Raw genomic sequence first — 19,961 nt, 5'->3', positions numbered from 1 at the left:
CAGCTTTGAGACCTTCCGCAAGATTATGTTATAATCCAGCAGGTTTTCTGCATCAGGTAAGAGGAGAATCATAACTAAAAGGGAACAGTCCTTCACACCATATCCAAACAACAATGAATCTAATGATTTAATTAAGTTCTTCTGGAGAAGTCAAGATTGTGACTATCTTAATTTGGGAGAAATTAATTTCTCTCCAAGGCCAAAACTATTTTTTGGTGTTTTGTTGTTGTTGTTTTGTTTGTTTGTTTTTGTTTGTTTGACTTTTTTGCATCAGGCAACATTATAATTAATACTATTCCTTACAGTCAGGATTATGTATCTCACTTAAAACACCAAGATTATGCATAATACTATATATAGATAATTACATCTACCATGTTGAGGTAGATGCAGACCATATTAAGCTTGTAAAAGTTAAACTTTTGCCTACTATAACCAATTTGTCCTAAATATACCTATCATTATTATTGAATTAAGTCCTGCTTAATTCACAATATAACAAGAAACCGTTTTCCCCAAATTTGAGACACCAGAAAAACTGTCTTATCCAAACTCATACACAGGACAGAAATGGACTCACGATCTTTCCTCTCATAAATATTACATGTTTCCCTCATAAGATAAGATGCATCTGTCCAACATGACTAGCACTTGTACCCAGCGCTATTTATTTTACACGAAAAAAAATTATTTAGTAGTACAAACATGTATACATTTGCACACTCAGTACGCAAGCTTCTATGCTCTCTTTTGTAGTAGTCACGTCATCATAAATATCATTATTCTTACTTGCAATTGGCTGCATTGTTATGTGAGGAGCTATCCCTTTAGGTTTAGACTGAGCTAGTTTTCACAGCCAAAATCTGCACTGTTCTGCACTTAATCTTTGAATAAACAGAAGAAGAAAGGCTACAAGTTTTGCATCTTCCACTTTGGAAATTAATCTTCTTAGAGAATTGGACAATACTATACCACTGCATGCTAGTACATACAAAAGTTAAATTCCTAAACATATGCATACACTTAAGTACATCATCACATAACAGATTACCTGTGTACACACATCTAAGAGAGAAGACTAATATCAACATATTCCACTTCTGAAAGATTCTTTACATAACACCTCCCACCCAAGCCCATCACTCAGCAAATCAGATGAGACAGGGAGGCACCCATCTGCACGAGTAACCAATAGACATTAGTTCTAAAAATAGATATTTGTCAATAACAGTATGGATGGACCCAGCATTTGACACAGGAGCTCCTCATTCTTCCCCTACAACCACATGTGTTATACAGAATTACAGAATGGCTGAGGTTAGCAGAGCTCTTAGCCCATCTGCTCCAAACTACTACAGTAGGGTGCCCAAAATCATGCCCAGGCAGCTTCTGAAGATCTCCAAGAAGGACCTCTCAGCCTCTCCAGGTAATCTATGCTGATGCTCCATCTTCCACACAGCACAAAGCTGCTTCCTGATATTCAGAGGGAACCTCCCACATTCCAATTTCTGTCCACTGCCTCGTGTTCCGGCACTAGTCTTCACTGACAAGAGCCTGGCTCTGTCATCTTTGAACTCAACCTTCAGGCATTTTTTTCACTGATGAGATCCCCCAAACCTTCTCCAGGCTGAACAGCCCCAGCTCTCTCAGCTTCTACACATAAGAAGCACCCTTCATCATCTTGGTGACTCTTTGTTAGACCCTCTCCCCTATGCCCATGTCCCTCCTATACCGGGGATCCCAGAACTGGATGCAGCCTCACAAGTGCTGAGAAAAGAGGAATCACAGAACTGCACGGGCGGGAAGAGACCTCTAGAGATCATTAAGTCCATTCCCCCTACAGCAAACAGCAAAGTTAGACATCCATGCAGGTCTTGAATACATCTAGAGAATGAGAATCCACAACCTCCCTGGATAGCCTGTTCCAGTGCCCTGTCACCCTCACTGTGAAGAAGTTCCTTTGCATGTTGGTGCAGAACTTCCTATGCTCCAGTTAACAGCCTTTTCCCCTTGTTCTGTCCCCACAGACTGCTGAAAAGAGGTTGGCCATGTCTTTTTGACTCCCACAGTTATGATACTTAAACACATAAATCAGATCCCCTCTAAGTCTTCTTTCCTCAAGGCTGAACAGACCCAGTTTGCCCAGCCTTTCCTTGTAAGGGAGATGCTCCAGACCTGTAATCGTCTTTGCAGCCCTCTGCTGGACTCTCTCTGGGAGATCCCTGTCTTTTTTGTATTAACTGGACTGGACACAATATTCCAGATGAGGCCTTACCAGGGTAGAGTAGAGGGGGAGAATCACCTCCCTTGTCCTACTAGCCACACTCCTTTTAATGCACCCCAGGATCCCACTGGTTTCTTGGCCACCACGGCACACTTCTGGCTCATCATCAACTTGTCTTCCACCAGGATCTCCCAGGTCCTTCCCCACAGAGCTCCTCTCCAGTAGGTCATGGCCCAACCTGCACTGATACAATTACTCCTTCCCAGGTGTAAGACTCTACACTTGCTTTTGTTAAATATCATCTGGTTTCTTGCTGCCCAACTCTCCAGTCTGTCCAGGTCTCACTGAATGGCAGCACAGCCTTCAGGTGTTTCAGCCATTCCTTTCAACTTGCTGACATGGGCACTATCCCTTCATCAAGATTGCTGATAAAGACACTGAACAAGACTGGACCCAGCACCAACCCCTGGGGAACACCACTAGTCCCAGGTCAAGGAAGGTTCAATTCTCATGACTTGCTGGCAATACTTGGCCTAATACAGCCAAGAATGTCTTTAGCCTTCTTAGCAGCAAAGGGTACATTGCTGACTTAGGTGCAGCTCAGTGTCCATCAAGATTCCCAGGTCCTTTCCTGCAGAACTATTTTCCAGATGCGTGCTTCCAGCATTCCCCAGTGATTGGGATCTTTTATTTTTTAATTTTTTTTTTTTACTCCAACACATTTGTAGGCACTAAACTTTTCATTTTCATGCACACGCTTGCTCATCACACTTTTTACAGATCAAAAACTGTCACACGATGTCAACAGAATCCATCCCTCAGCCACCAAAAAAGCAGCTGTACCAATGCACTGGGCTCAGAAAACAAACCCTAACTGCAGAGTTAATGTTATAATTCACACTCCAATGCAAGCAGAGACTGAAAATTTAAATTGCAGAATTACAGTATCTGTAACAGGTGGGAAAAAAATTTCTCTCTGTGAAGGAAGGAAAAACCCAACTGCTACTAACCTATCTGTATACTCAACTGCCACAGTACGACAGTCAATAGCAATGACTACTAACTCCATACGTAACGAGAAAATCAGGGCTGCAAAAGGATTTCTGTTACGTGCCTGGGAAGATCACAGAGCAGATCTAATGGGCACATGTGAGATGAAAGATGATCCAAGATGGACAGCACAGCTTCACGAAAGGTAGATCGAGTCTGATCAATCTAGAGGCTTTCTATGGCGGAGTGACAGCATCAGTGCAGAACAGAAGGGCAACTCATGTTGTCTACCAGTACATGTGCAAGACCTCTGACATGGTCCCATACCATATCCTTATCTCCAATTTCAAGAGATATGTATTTGAAGTCCGGACTAGTAAGTGGATAAAGAACTGGTTGGAATGTCACAGACAGAGTGATTTATGGAAGCTGCTCACAAGTGGTGTCCCCCACAACTAAGTCTCAGGATCAGTGCTCTTCAACATCTTTATCAATCACTTAGACAGTGGTGGTACAGTTGATCCAATAAAAGGAAAGGTTACTATTCAAAAGGACCTGATCAGGCTTGAAAAGTAAGCATATGAGAAACAAATGAGGCTCACCAAGGCTAAATTCAAGGTATTGCACTTGTGTCACGACAATCACAAATACGTACACAGACCTGGAGAACTCAAAGCAGCCCAATGGAAAAGGACTTGAGAGTCCTGGTGGGCAAAAAGCTCAATGCAATACAATAACACGCGCTTGCAGCTTGGAAGGCCAACTGTATCTACCCTGGGTTGCACCAAAAGTAGGGCGGCCAGCAGGGCAAGGGAGACTGTTTCCCTCTATTCTGTCCTCTTGAAGACCAGGGTCATCAGCACAAGAAGGATGGGAAGGTGTGAAGGAGATCTAGAAGAGGGCAATAGAGATCAGAGTGCTATATCACAGAATCATAGAATTACCCAGGTTGGAAAAGACCTTGAAGATCATCAAGTCCAACTGCAGCCTAACCAGTACCCCATCTCTAAAATAAAAACCTCTAAATCATATCCCTGAGTACCACATCCAAACAGCTCTTAAACACATCCAGGGATGGCGATTCAACCACCTCCCTGGGGAGCCTATTCCAGTACCTAACCACCCTTTCTGTAAAGAAGTTCTTCCTAATATCCAACCTGAACTTGCCCTGGCACAACTTAAGGCCATTTCCCCTCGTCCTGTCACTTGTCACTAGTGAGAAGAGACCTGCCCCACTCTCGCTGTAAGAACCTTTCAGGAACTGGAAGAGCGCAATAAGGTCTCCCCTCAGCCTCCTTTTCCCCAGACTAAACAGCCCCAGCTTCCTTAGCCTCTCCTCGTAGGGCTGATTCTCCAAGCCCTTAACGAGCCTCGTTGCCCTTCTCTGGACCTGCTCCAGTACCTCCATGTCCTTCTTGTGCTGAGGTGCCCAAAACTGGACACAGTACTCGAGGTGAGGCCTCACCAATGCTGAGTACAGGGGCAGGATGACTTCCTTAGTCCTGCTCACCACCACCATTCTTGATACAAGCCAGGATGCCGTTGGCCTTCTTGGCCACCCGAGCACACTGTTGGCTCATGTTCAGCCGTGCATCAATCAGTACCCCCAGGTCCATTTCCTCCACACAGTCCTCCAGCCACTCCGTCCCAAGCCTATAGCGCTGCCTGGGGTTGTTGTGGCCGAAGTGCAGGACTCGGCATTTGGTCTTGTTGAACCTCATCCCATTGGCTTCAGCCCAGCTCTCCAGCCTGTCTAGATCCCTCTGTAGGTTAGATGTTAGGAAAAAAGTATTTACTCAGAGGGTGGTAAGGCTCTGAAACAGACTGCTCAGACAAACTGCAGATACTCCTGTTCCTAGACACATTCAAGGCCAGGCTGGATGGAGCCCTGGATAGCCTGATCCAGTGGGTGACAATCCTGACTGTGGCAGTGGAGAGCCAGGAGTGAAATTGGGTGGTCTTTCAGGTCACTTCCAAAACAAGACATTCTGCGATTCTATGTTAAAATGTTTGAACTCTGGCAGACTCAATGCTGTGATCACTTTGCCAGGGAGCCTGCTCCGATGTCTGACTACCCCCTCTTGGTGAGAAACCAATATCCAATCTGAACCTCTCCTGAATAAAAATCACCTCAACCAGAAAGTGCCACTCTCAAACATTAATAAATAAATAAAAGCAGTGTAATTATTCCTTCTCAAATTATATACGGGTAAAGCAAAACATATTTTTATACAGGTTCTGGGGGCATGGAAAAAGATCTCTGATTTATAAATCTAACTGAAACACGGTTAAACTCCCATAGTAATTTTACTTGTACAGTCTTCACCAAGAAGTTTTATTCTGATGAACTTTGGAGAAAACAAAAATAAAGTCAGCTGAATGCTAGATTTTTTAAGCATGCCTCATAAATTTAAATTTCTACATGGGAATCACAGAACAAATCATCACATGCATATTAAACAATTATGAAACATCAGTTGAAGCTATTTTACTATTTATGTGTTTTGTTAGAACAAGTTCATCAGTCAACCTCCCCAACATTTGTTTTTAAGGCAAGCACAGATATTAAAAAGATGAAGTTGTAAACGTCTACAACAAACTGAAATACCAATTTAAAACAACAGAATTTTAAGAAACAAAATGAAACAATGTAGTTTCCACAGAGCCTCAGATTTACCCAGGCTAAGACAACAGAACAGTTTGAATGATTGGATATGCGTTAAAACTTAAGGTTGATAGGCAACATGTTAACTGTCACATATATAAGCATTTCTGTATTAGTGTAGAATACCTTTTTCAAGGAGACAATCAGGTTAAAACTGGGTCCGATTCCATCCACACTAAAAATACAATTTTTTTCATTCCCTGGTTTATAAAACAATTTGACAAGAAAACAAAATCCTCAAAGCTTAAATAATAATTTAGAAGTTCCTCTGACATCACGGGCCAACATAACAAAAAAAAAGGAGGCACTACTTTTATCATATATTTTATGAGAACTATTCCAAAATATATAATATAGTTATCATTTATATAAGCAACAAAATATTTTAATGTTTAATATTTTTTATTAAAATGGTTAAAAAAAAAAAAAAAAGAGAGAGCAACAAAATCAAAACTAGTGGGATATTTGACCTTATCTTTGTGAAACTAAATCATCAGCCCCATTTAATGGCAGTGGTTGCAACCCTTTTGCGAGTTCTCAAGGTGCTCATTAGAGATTTTTTTCCATCAAATTTTACTTTTCTCGTGCTTCATCCTTGACAACAGTTGCTCAAAAATGCACGTACTGCCAAAAACGATGACATGAATGAAGAATGACTGAGAATCAAAGAATATTTTTCTCTTATAAAATTCTGGTAAAAAGACACAATCAGATTTCCAAGTTGAATATCTGATGGCAACTCCATACATTCCATTTGAAAAGTGTATTTATGTTGAATGAAAATAGAGTTGCAAATATTAAAAAAAAATAAAATAAAAAAAAAATTGACGATTATTTTGAAAATCTTGAAACCTATTTTCAAATTCCTATATCAAAACTGAAAGCATGGCTGCACATTTTTCTCTTTTCACGGGACTGTGTTTAGTCAGTGTACCAAAATGCAGAAAATTACTAGCCATAACTTGAGTTGGCACCGTACTATGCCCTCTTGGTACCCTGGTTTCAGCTCAGACAGCATCAACAGCATGCTAACAGATTGGTTGTTGCTGAACAATAGATGCATGCCCAGGAGTGAACAGAGCCACTCAGCAGGACAGAGCAGCAACCATGGTGGCACCAGGCAGGTGGCACTGCAAGCTGTGCCAGCCTGTACGCTACCCATGGGCCACAGACTAGACATGCCTGTGCTAGACAGTAATTCAGAACAGAAAGCAAAGACAGACTCAACAGCAATCCATGAACAATTTCAAAGTAGGGTAAGACTGTTTTTCCAAGTTTAAACTTGATTGTGTTACTGGATTTATGAATCTGTGTCCTTACAGTACCGGACACGTAATATGCAGCCAAACCTCCATGGAGGGCAATTGCAGAACATAATCATTACAAAAATAATTTGGCTTAATATGCCACACAGTTATTTAAAAGAATACTTACTATCACAGTAACACTTAGTGTAATGTTTGCTACATATCTCATTCACCTAATCAGGCAGTATACCAGCTAGACTCTACTTAATGGATCAATATAAACAATGTCACAGCCAAACTACAGCTGATGATTCTACCAAATTCTCAGTTTATTGTCTATCAGTTCTTCTTACAAAGTTGTTTTTTTTGTTTGCTTTTGTTTTGTTTTTTTAATGATGGTAAAGGAAAACAAACAAACAAAAAGCTTATGATTAACAACAAACACACTGAACTGGAACCCAGAGTATTTAAACAAATAAACCTACCCAATTAGCAAGCCAGAATTCACTTCAAGTAAGTTAAAAGGAAGTTAAAGACCAAAATTTATAATCTCCCATTTTACACGTACAGAAGTAAATACTATTTGTTTATGCATTGGCTGATTTTAATAACCTTCAATAAGGTTGGCAGTTGTAACCACCATCAACAGCTGGAAATTGACTAGAGTCTTCATTTCTCAAGTACTAATTCCAGTACAGCCCGAATTTAAGACAGATTGGAGATGCAAACATGCCACCCAAGTACCAATTCAAACCTATAGTTAAATACACAAGAATCTGCCTGATTTATAATGGAAGTATATTAAAGAAAATCCTAGCACTGACTACCTATTAGTAACTACTAATTCCCTTTAGATCAATAATACTTCACTACAGCTTTTCAGTAAAGCTACTGCCTTATTTTGAATATTTGCTAGTAGTAAATTAAACCTCACACTGAGAATGTAAGCCACGTTTTGGTCTATCACATCATACTAACCCTGCTGCTGACTGAGAAAATCTGCACTTTGTCTTCCTTGCTGTTTTGTGAATGCTTCAACAGCCAGCTCTTACCCAGTAACACTATTACTTACGTATCAGAACTGCAAAGATCTAAAGGAACAGCACTCTAAGGCTCATACTGAATGCAGTCCATAAACACTTTCAACAAAAAATATTCTCTAAGACTCTCCATTCAGAATCAATCACAACTGAAGTAGGAAAGTAAAACAAGTGCAACTACATTGTATACAACCTACAAAACATTCATGTTCTATACTAGACTTGTAAATTTATTTCCCTATAATTTTCCTTGTTGCTTTTTCTTCCTCCTGCTATTCTAACCCAATGAAACTCTACTGTCAAAACATTCAAAGGAGACTCCAATTTATGAACATAAATAAACTTTGAGAAGGAAGATACGCAGAACAGACTACTAAGTAGTGAGACATATTGCTGCAGAACACCTGTAAAAATAAGGTCACTTGTATTTAGGTGTCTAAAGCACAGATCCAGTGATCTAAAGGACAATATCCATCTGGTATAGCCAGAGAGAAAACTAGCTTCTGGTGTACTGAACAAATAAACAGACAAAAAAGAAGCAGCTGAGTACTTTTCTGAAGCAGAATAGCAAGCAGGATGTCCATTAAAGTAAACTGCCTCAGAAATTAAGAAGGTAACACACAAGAATACATGGAAAAATAGACAGCTTCTGCTTTGATAGTAAAAGACAATTTTGAAGTACTCATGCAAATTACAAATGCAAGAAACCTGTACTCTAATACCAATACAAAAAGGAGAGAAGAATCAATGCTGCAAATTTCTGCATGAAGAAAAATTTGCCACCTCAAGACATGCTTCCCCTCAAAAATAAGGAGATATGGATTAAGCAGGCAGGAACAAAACACCTAAAAAATCCCACCTTTTCTTATTAAGTCTCCTCACTAAGGGATTTTTTTTCCCCTTACATGGAGGAGAAAAAAAATAAAAATAAAAAAGATAAAGCTGATTTGGTTATCTGTATAGTCTGAACTATTTGCCTTCAGGAATTTTTTATGTTTCTGGAATCAAATCCATACGAAAGAAAAAAAGAAAAAGGCTACTTTCTATTGTTCATAAAATGAAACATAACATGAAAGGACTACTAGGGCTTGTATCAGCACACACAAAAAAGAGAAATATTGCAGTTTGAAAGTACATTTCTGTCTGCAGTATCATAAAGAGAGGAAAACCATACCCCGGGGCAAAGAGGTTGCATTATACCTTGAAACCAAAATTTCATCTCTCTGGAAGCAGAACAACTAGCAGGAAAAAAACAAACAAACTAACAAACACAGTAATAGAAGAGTTAAACTAATATACTAATAATTTATTCCCAATAAATTAATGGATTGGAGAGATGGCAATACAGCATACGCAGTTCAGTCAGTGGTCATGAACCAAAGGAAAAAAATATACTTAAATGCTTCAACCAAAGAATGCTTCAACCTAAAAGGACATCATATATACGAATTCACATATATATATATATATTCATATGTACATATTCATATGTATGAATATGACAATTCATATGAATATGAATTATCATAATCTTAGTCATCTGACTCAATGCTCTTATACATAACTATTTAGAGTGCAAGATCAAAAAGCTTTCAATGTTTAATGCATGTAAAAGAACACAGATAATACAGTAACAAAGACATTCTGAGCAGGAAATTTGCTAAACAATACAACAATACACTAAGATGAAGGAGACAAAATCTTTTTGTTTCTGTATTGCCCACTACATATCATTGAACTAATTGTTCTGTTATAATCATATTGTTTTACAGATATGGTTTTCCTTTAGCAAACAAATCTCAACAAAATGAGTTTCATGCTAAGTCCAGGAGGAGAAAACAAAAATAAAACAAGTTTCTTTACATAACAGATTCTAACGACATAAATATCGTAACAGCACATTTCATTTTATGAAAGGTGCATAAGTAATGCATTTTGAATTTAGTGAGTGAACAGCTCTGTTTATGTTGTCTTGGTGGAATGAAAGCAAGATTTGCGGGATCACCAAGACCCCCGTGCCAGAAGCACGTCAGGATCCAATTCCAAAAGCACTGTGTACTAGTTCTGCATAAATCTGGTTTACAAAACTCAATCTACATGTTTAAGCTTATTGATAGATGGCATTATGGCCAATATTCAAAGCATTCTGATGTCAAGAAAGACAGAGTCTTTGCATGCACGTAAGGCTAGAATCAAGTATAGTTAGTGTTAAAATCTGCCAGGGCACTAAGATGAACTAGTAAAAAGATTTTTGTTGTTTGTTATATAAACATTCAGTAGAAATTCAGAGAAACCTCAGTATGAAAATGTGTTTAAAGTTACGACAAGAGTTCTTATTTATGCTGCTGTGCAAGCGAGAGTAGGGGATATGCAATGCCTGTCAAAAGAAATAGCAAATGATATTAAGAATACTGGTATACCTAAAATACTTCTGAGCTGAAAGCTACTTTATTTGTAATAAATCATTTGCAGTGGTCTTATTCTAATTTTAAGCCCAATGTCCCATTATAACATCCCTCAAAATAACAGATATGAAGCAAAAAGCAAACCACGTACACTGAAGCATAAAAAAAATACATCACCACAGCAGAATCTCTATAGCATCCCTCCACCCTCAGGCCCACTATGCAATATTTTAGGTAGGCAAGATAAATATTTGGCATTGAATAATATTGATATCAATCAGCCCTACACTGAGGAAGGTATTTGTTATTGTTTCTGGAATAACTCAGATTTAAAACCACGTATCTAGAATAAAATGTCCCCTTGGAAAAACAGAAGTCAATTGTAGATAAACTGTATTTAAGAGAAGGTATTTCCCCCAGCCTCACGGTAGCACCTTGTTTGAATGCAAGAACTTCAGTTTTAGCTGCCTACAAGAATCACATCCAGCGGTAAACCTTCAGTACACAATACGTTAGCCACATTGTTTTAGAAACTAGGTATAGTATTCAAAGATCAGCATACAAAATATCCTACTCAGAAAATCTTCAACTCATCACAAAGACAGCCACACAAACCCAGCTCAGATGAATGCAACATGCATTTATAAACGAAAACTTTATTCATATTCCCATTAAAAAAAAAAAAAAAAGAAAAAAAAAAGGACAGCAATAAAGGATGACTGTTGACCCTGCAGCTTAATAACACTGACATTCAAAACTTTATACATAAGAGGGCACCCTGGGTTAAATGAATGCCAGCCAGCAGCCAGGCATACAGAAAAGGCAAGTCAGATTGCAAGTAGTTAGAACTCTTTCACAAAAAACTGAACAACTTAAAACATACTATTCCATACTAATTTTGCAACAGTTACTGACAACAACCACAACCCATTCTGTTCCACTTGTGGAAATGGCCACTAAGCAGTAAAAGTGTACTGAATTCACAAAGTATAAGACAATTGGTATAGAGAGTAGATTAGCTAAATACAACCTGGCCAGAAGGTACATACCAGAGATAGCCCCAAAACTACCAACACTACACCCTTTTTAGTAATTTTTAAATATGTCAACAAGTGGTATCCAATATTCCTGACCTCTACTGGCTGGCAATTTTCCTGCATGTATCAAGGTATGAGTCAACTAAGGAAGAATGTGAAGGGATGATCATGGAAGAAATGGAAAAGCACAATATCATGCCTGCATTGCTGGAGAGGAAACTGACAATGCAGTAAAAGACTGCAGCTGACAGAGGAGAAACATATCTGGAAAGCCCCTTAGAATAGGTATAAAAAGCTGATGTGGTAAGTGATTGCCAATGGGCTGAACAGAGAGGAAAAGAGAGATGGCAATGTGTTGAGAAAAAAGGCCAAGAAATTTGCTTCAGCAATTGTCTTTTTGACAAGACTCAAGGCTGGTAACAGTTGTCAGAGGCCAGCAAGAACAGGTTTAATTAACTGAGACAGCAAAAAAAAGAAAAAAAAGGAAAAAGCATAAAGGGTTACCCAGTGAGAGTAAGAAAGAAGCAGCAGATCAAGGCCATAAAACTGGAGGATGAGACCCTATCCTATACAAGAAGAGTGTAACTCAGAGAAAGCATGTGCCCAGCTGTGGTTCAATTATAGAGGTTCACAAAAAAAGAAAGCAAGAAATAAAGGGAAATCTTAAGGGAGATTTCTGGAGTTCCATCTTAGCCTCTGTATAGTTGTACAGTCAACAAATATACAGAAAGGCATTATCAGATTGATATCCATAGATTATAAAGCTAGAAAGATTATCGCATTGGAAAGGGATAATCAGAAATAAATGGAAAATGGTCACCTATATAGGTTTGCAGGGAAAACACCAAGAGCAACCTACAGAAAGAGATCCTTGTCCAGTGGCAATCAGCCCTTAAATGGGATCTAGAAGAGGTGCAGCCAGGCTCCACCCCTTCCAGTCACACAGCTGACCTGCCTTCACCTGTGCTCCCACAGCTGACTTGGTGCTTCCCTCAGGTGGTTAATCAAAGGTTCAGGCTGCGTTTCAACAGCTCCCATACAGCCTCAGTAGTTTTAAACTAACAGCAAATATTGCTTCATCAAAAAAAAAAAAAAAAAAAAAAAAAAAAAAAAAAAAAAAAAGGCAACATTAAGGTGGTATACTGAGATACATATTTTAATATCACTGGCAGGAAGAAAAGCAAGGAGAACATGCCAGAGCTGGGTTTTTAATGTCTAACATATGTAAACAAAATGGAATAAGGTAAATAGCCTAGTGCAGAAATAACTGAATGAATGACTAGAAAAGTTCAGGGAAACTAGTAAAATACAAACACAAAAGTCAAGGGAGGACAAGATTTCAAGACTGGGCATGATCAAGTGTCAAAAACAGCAGGGAAGCCAAGAAGGATGAAGATGAAATAGAGACTCTGAGATCTGGCCAAGAAAAGGAAATTAGAGATCTTAGGAGATACTTAAAGGGAATCAAGATACCTATACTAAACACAACTTTAAAAACAGATCTGGGCTACAGACATGGTACAGGAACTGTCACCTTTTAATTTTGGCGTTTTAGGTCTTTCCATGAAACAAAAATGAGTTGAAGCATCATACTTTCACTGCTTCTTACTGCCAAGGAAAGCAGCATACAGAGTCTTTGAGTTCAATTTCACACTGTAATTAAGGAAATCAACAGGAAGAACACCACTGAAAATAACACCCACATTTATGAAGTGTTTCTAATATTTTGGAACTCTTAAAAAGGATCAATACCCAATTCTTATATGAATAAATCCTGCAAGGAGAAGAGCACAGCCCAAGGTCATCCAGCAAAGGAACAGCAGAACCATGCAAAGAATGCAGGTCTCCCAGACCAGTTCTCCACATTCAAATCTTGCCTGCTTTCAGGTAGAGATAAAATAAGTAGTTCTGCAATTAATTTAATCTTTTAAAAGTTTTGTTCATTTTCTCTGCAAGTTACTGATAGAGAGAGAAATTGTTTTTTCCTACTAGGAGAAGAAACAGAATTCTGAAACTTCATGCATCTGTCACCACAAGAAGTTCAGAATCTTTCCCAGTTGTTCAAATTTGAACTTTAAACAGTTAATACATCTTTCCACTATAATCACCCACAGCCTTTACACAGTAAGGAGCATAAAAAAATCTGAATTGGAGATGTTTAAAAAAAAAAAAAAAAAAGCAAATACTTTTTCCTCAAGATATAAAAGCTCTCACTCCTCATCTCTCCCTCATTACTCAGTTTCTATTCTACCTCAATTCAAAACCAAGATCCTGATATGCTGGGAGCAACCAGAGATTGTAAATGTAAGGGTTTTTCCATTCTAACCAGCTAAAACCTAGTTATTCTTGAGGAAGTGGAGAAGATAAGGCAGGAGAACGAACAGGTCTAATACAAAGAGTCATTTTCCAGCATGAATGACCAGCATATCTTCAGAGGAAGAAAATTCCTTTTATTTCATATTTGTATAAAAGCAGGCTTCTTGACTTAACTGCTGACAAAGAAACAAACAAAAACCAACCAACCACCCACAATGTTTTGTGTCCACAAGTATACTATCTAATTAAAACCAAACAGGTCAAAATGCAGGTGTAGAAATAAGGCCTACAAAATAGGTAAAGAAAGAACTGCTGACAATAAAGCATCTTAGAAATGCTTGCTTTATAAAGAGACAAGATGCATTTTTGGTTTATGGAACCACAGGACAGAATGACAAAGGGACAGTGAGGAAAATAAGATGCAAAGAGCAGGACAGAGAGAACTGGGAGGAACAGTGGGGTGCAGGAGGAAATGAGATTAAAGAAGTAGGAAGGTTGAAAGCATGCTGGGCCTTAATGGTGAAGAAAAATCTGACTACGGCATGATGAAAAGAAGCCAGCAGTGGGGTTTGGGAAAGGGTTCGCAGTGGTCAGCAGCTTGCAGAATCCATACACCTTCTACCTCTGAGATACTAACTCTATGGTTCATTTTAGGATGGGGTAAGGGACAAGACAGATCAAAGACAGAAGGATAAAACAACCCAAATATTGGTAAAACACTACAGGCCACCACGGTAAATGGGTCCTGAAGTCTGTTGCAAGGCCTTCGGAAATACTGAGAATGTTTCAATATTCCATGTTTCTTTTCAAACGTAAACTGAACATTTTCCAATTTGTTAACTGTGAAAACACATGGCAGCATTCTTTGCCTTCTCTCAGTAACACAGGCTGCATTGTAATATGAAAAACTAAGGAGAGAGAAGTACACAGGAGATTTTAACATTCATCATATATTCTTTAGAAGAAAGCAGGACATATCAACAGCAGAATAGGTAGCAATACTAGGCTGTCCATTATCCTGGACACCAGTCTCATTTTCAAAGATGTCTTCCAGATCAGAAGTGCTAGAAACATTTCTTTCTTAAAGTATCAGTTTTGACGCATCATACAGCAACAGTTTCTGCAAATTTAGTACTACAAAACACAGAGTTCTATCTCAACACCACCAGTTACAGTTCCAAGACTGGGAAAAGCAAATGGAAAAATGAGTCCAAAAGCATTTCATCTTTTGGTTGCTAATGACAGAGATGCAATTCCTGTCTGACAACTGTGTAAAATGAGATAATCATCTCAGCCTTGCTCTTGAGGGACAACTGTCTATATCACAGTTGCCATTAATCATATTTCCCTTCTGACACTTGAAGGGCCAAAGATCCAAACTGTGACACAGACTGAATTTCCCACTACATAAAGGTCAGCTGACATTTAGGGGAGGATGCAAAGATACCAATACCTCTAGATTAAGAAAAAAACTCCTCCAGAGACACAAGCAGCATTAAGATCTATTTTTATTGGGGAGGGGGGAAAGGAAAAAAAAAAAAAAAAAGTACTGCATTTGTCAAAATTATATTGGATAGGGAAGTATTATTAAAACCCCTTAAATTGTTTATTCTGTTTTAGTTGAAGTTCTCTGACTTCTGATTTGACCCTACACACTTTCAAGACAAAATCCAAGGAACTTACAGAATACATACTTAAATATTAATACAACTGTCTAACCCTTCAGTAATGTAATCCTTTCCCCACAACTCTCCAGACTTTCTTATTTCATTTTTATCTTAGGGCCTGACATACACTCAGTTCTCAAATACAGAGTGCACACTGGGCAGAACTATACTGCTTCTACTATTAGGTCAACTTTTGGAAATATGAATGATCAAATTTATACGTACAAATCTATAGACACATCTAAGAGTCTCCGTACTAAAATACTGATATCTTCGTTGCTTCTGCTGAAGCACTTACTCATGAGAATTTGACTATGTATCTATTACTTATATATCAAAGTGTTGGCTTTAAAAGTCTAATTTATGTGTTCATATTTAATATTCTTAATGTAAACTCTCAGTGACATAGCACTTTCAGACAAATGCTTCCGTACAGTACCTTGCTCTTTCATTTCAATAAACGATATTAATCATTTTTCTTTTAGATACTTTTGTAAAAAATAAATGATGCAGAAAAGCTGCAGTACTCCACCTCAGAAAAAGCTACATTTAGGCAGTGATAAACATCTGATGCATATACCAACACTGTCAAAATCTATGCTCTCTAAAAATCATCTCCTTCTTTGAATGTATTAGTATATCCTGACTTTAGTACAGTTGTGTTTTAGACTGTGAATTTTTCAGAGCAGAGATTGTCTCAAGTTTGTGTATCTGAGTCAGCACTGAATGCTCTGTCAGCAATTAATAAACAAATAGCAAACAATTATACTAATGCATATGACTTTCAACCATGGATGTCTGTCACGAATACTTAAAGCTCTGACAGAAAATTAAAAAAATCTTTAACATCATAACTAAGAGAGAAAAAAAAGCATTTTTAATACAAGAAAAAAAAAAATCATTGAAAGAGCAAATTTTCATAAGTCTGGCATGTATACATTCTGTAAAGTGCTCTGGCACCCATCAGAGCCAAAAGCACTTAAAAACTTCAAGTCATTACTGTGATGATGAATGTAGAGCAAGGTAAATTAACCTCCAGAGTATGAAAAGTCTGTTAACTCCCCTCCCCCCCCCCCCCAATGTACAAAGGCCAAAATGCCCCAGTTATCTCTTTCCTTGCACTAGATAACACTGTACTCAAAACAGGTTGATTGCATAACTACAGGACAACAGGTAGGAGAGCATCTAACAATATCCACAAAACATACATACGCTTCTTGATTCAGTCTTCCCTCAGAAAGGGGCATCTTCTCAAGCTAATGATAACTGTCAAAATTTTTAGCATAGATTGGGAATCACTTTGGATGAACCTGGAGGCATTTTCAGTTTGATCTTACTGACAAATTACACCAAGTTCTTTCTTCATGGACTCCCTGTTAACCACGGTGATCCCAAATAGATTCTGAAAGGGTTCCTGTCCTGTCCTGGTCAAGTGCCCTTTGATCTTGGATTTCCTCACTGCAGAACACAAACATAAATATCTCAGGTGAGATACCCTTAGACTCAATTCTTCTCCCACAGGAATCTGCTGTGGTTTCATTTGAGATGAATTCTCTCTTAAACTTGTTTTTATTAAAAAATCACTTTAGCGTCAGAATACACATTTGAGACTGGAATTAACAGTTTCATCTACAGAAAGCAACTTGCTTGGCTCACCACAACATCAGCACTACCATTCACATTCCTAGCTCCCAAACACAGCATAAAACACACAGGAAGACTACAGAATGGCTTGTTTTGGCTTTCAGATCAGGTTCCACTTGCATTATTTCTAGGCCCCAAGCCCAACAGAACCCACTCTCAAGGGCAATCATACCAGAACTCATCCTGCAGTCTCTAGGTACAATAGGACAAGTATCCCAAAGTACTAGCTCTGAGATCTGTATGTTCAGCTTCCAAGCATAGTAGTTTGCAGCCCATAATTACTTCATTCCCAGTTATTCACATTGTAACATACAAATGGACAATTGACGCTCCAACCCCCATGAGCGCATCCTTGAACACTAGTACTACAACTCAACATTCCTGTCTACAGAATGTTTTGTGTTTTTTAAAAACATTACCCTTCTCAAAGATGCCTAAATGGCAGAATTTAATGCTGGTGATGATTAAAGGCCTAGGATGAATACAGCACTGCAACAGGTGTAAGGGAGAGGACAAAGGTTTCTTACAATTGAATAGGGTTAAGGTATCCAAGAAGACTAAACAATGAAAGAATCAGGTCAATTCTATGTAGTGTAAAAGATTGCCAAATAAGTAAAACGCACACAAAAAGGCTTGAGAGAGGTTCAGAAAGGAGATGAAAAAAAAATAATAATAATAATAAAAGCAGATACAGTGAGAAAAGCGACGATGGAAATAAGGATAACACACAAAAGAGAAGGTCAGATACAAATAGGAGGTAATACAGTGTAATCACTCACTTTGTCTGGAAGATTTTTCAGGAGAGAGGCAGATTATCTTCACTGTTGATTTCTGGGGGTGCTGCTCTTCACACTTCTTCTCTGAGAGCCATCCTCAGAAAGTCTTGTTGACAGCTATTCCAAGAGCTTCTTCAAGAAATATTTTGAGAGCAAGGGGATTGTGAACGAAATCAGAATCTTGAGTATTAAAACAATCTGCTTGGGATCTTCACTCCCCTGAAACTGCCGTTTTTATCCCTGGATGGAGATCCTCTCACTTTTGGCAGCTAACTACTGTCTCCCTGGGGAGAAAGCCTTGTCTTTTCCTCACTCACTGCCACGTTGGGGATATTGATCTTAAATAATCTCCCTACCTGGAAGTCTCTCTTCTTTTTCCTGTAGGCACACCTTGTCCTTAAGGGTGGGCAGATCTCAGAAAGAATTCTTGTCAGTTCCGTGGACAATATCAGCAAAAACTGTGTAAAAACAGTCGCAGACAGCAAGTGGAAAAGGGAGGAGTATCTAAATCTGGTTGTGCTTTCTCTCCCTTGTTTTACTTTCTCTGCTGTCTACTGACCAGATGTAAATAATTAAAATTATCTGGTAATTATCTGGAGCTCCTGCTTATTTCTATTTTGGAAATTGCCTCCCTTGAGCATTTGAAGATTCTTCTGTAAAGGCTCCCTGCTTGCTATCTGGTCTAGGGAAGAGCTTGTTAAGGGCTGGCTCCTCTCTTGAGGAAAGAATTCCCTCACCCAGCAGCTAAGTAGTAAGGGGGAGCAAGCAATCAGGGTTATTCTTGCAAACCTCAGAAACTGGGGAAATGAGGATCCCTCTCACTTACATAGGTATCAAAGGATCTCCAGCAGGTTCTCTTCCACTTCGAGGTTAGAGCAGATTTGCTTCTCTATCGGGATTTGGTGCTGTACCCTGCGCCCACCCTCAGCTAGCTAGCGGGGTTGGGAGCCACTGCTAGGTTCCCCTTAGCTAGTTAACGTGGAAGGGGCCGGCAGGTCCACCCTCGACAAGGGCCCGCCGGGTGCTCCGGCTGCGAGCAGCACTGCCCAACCAGGTGCTTCCCTCCCGGCTACGGATGGAGCAGGCAGGCAGTCTCTCCCCCACCCCAGCAGAATACGGGGGTGTTCCCCCACCCCGGCTGCCCGGAGGCCGTCCCTGGCTTCCCCCCAGGCCCCAGCTCCTCTTGCCCGGGCCCGGCTACCACGGGAGGCCACAGCGGCTCGCGAAACAGAGCAGTTGCTTCCGCCGCCTTCTGCTGCGCCTCAGCTTCGTCCCCAAAGGGCTCCCCGGGCTCCGGGGGGCCCCGGCCAAATGGCGCTGAATCTCGCCAGGCCCCACCGCTCCCGCAGCTGCTGCTCCGGGCTGCGGCTCCACTGCAGGCCCCGACTCCTCCCCGGCCTCCGCTCCGCCTCCCTCAGCTCCCCTCAGCCGCTGCCACCCCCGCCTCCCCGGGTTAAGGAGGCGCCGGGATGGGGCTGCAGCGGCCGCTGTGAGCGCGCCCACACTCGGTGTCCGTGGAGAACTGTGTGCAGTTTCGCCCGAGAAGCCAGGGTGCTCACAGGACAGGGGCACCCGCTGGCAACCCAAACTACTCCAACATCGCCGTTCCACCCTGGGGCCTTGCTTTGCCCCAGAGATACCTGCAGGTCGTTGGACCCTAGGCCCTTGGGACACTGACACTTCTTGTTGCATCTCCCAGCCTACTGGGACAGCTGTTGAGGCCCCGGCATAACTGTCACTCACCCAGACAGTGTTCATCTGCTCCAGCCTTAGGACACGACTCATCCCACCCACCTGACACTGCTTCTAAACAGTCACCAGCCACTCGTCTTCACAGCCCCCACACCTCTGACAGATGTCCTGCTGCCTGGGGTGGGCCACTGCCCAGCATCTTTTTGGCAGAAATGTCATAATACCTCCCAGTCATGCAATAACTGTGTCACACTCCCA

General features: G+C 40.1%; 1 protein-coding gene across 7 annotated transcripts in view; it reads right to left on the bottom strand.

The window, feature by feature from the left end:
* Positions 1 to 19,412, bottom strand: part of FOXJ2 (forkhead box J2) — a 31,188-nt gene extending 11,776 nt beyond the window's left edge. For 2 of the 7 annotated variants that reach the window (XM_072345955.1, XM_072346004.1), the window contains exon 1: positions 18,015 to 19,412. The gene's annotated coding sequence lies outside the window, so the exon portion shown is untranslated. Of the gene's footprint in view, positions 1 to 12,467; positions 12,472 to 16,803; positions 17,050 to 18,014 lie in introns of those variants that run through there. The other 5 variants (XM_072345964.1, XM_072345973.1, XM_072345981.1 and 2 more) reach the window with 5 other exon arrangements.
* Between the last annotated feature and the right edge of the window lie 549 nt (positions 19,413 to 19,961).

This window comes from Excalfactoria chinensis, chromosome 1 (assembly GCF_039878825.1).
Source record: "Excalfactoria chinensis isolate bCotChi1 chromosome 1, bCotChi1.hap2, whole genome shotgun sequence".
Classification (NCBI taxonomy): domain Eukaryota; kingdom Metazoa; phylum Chordata; class Aves; order Galliformes; family Phasianidae; genus Excalfactoria; species Excalfactoria chinensis.
Note: the sequence above shows the minus strand (reverse complement) of the source record. Positions and strands in the feature narration are given on the sequence as shown.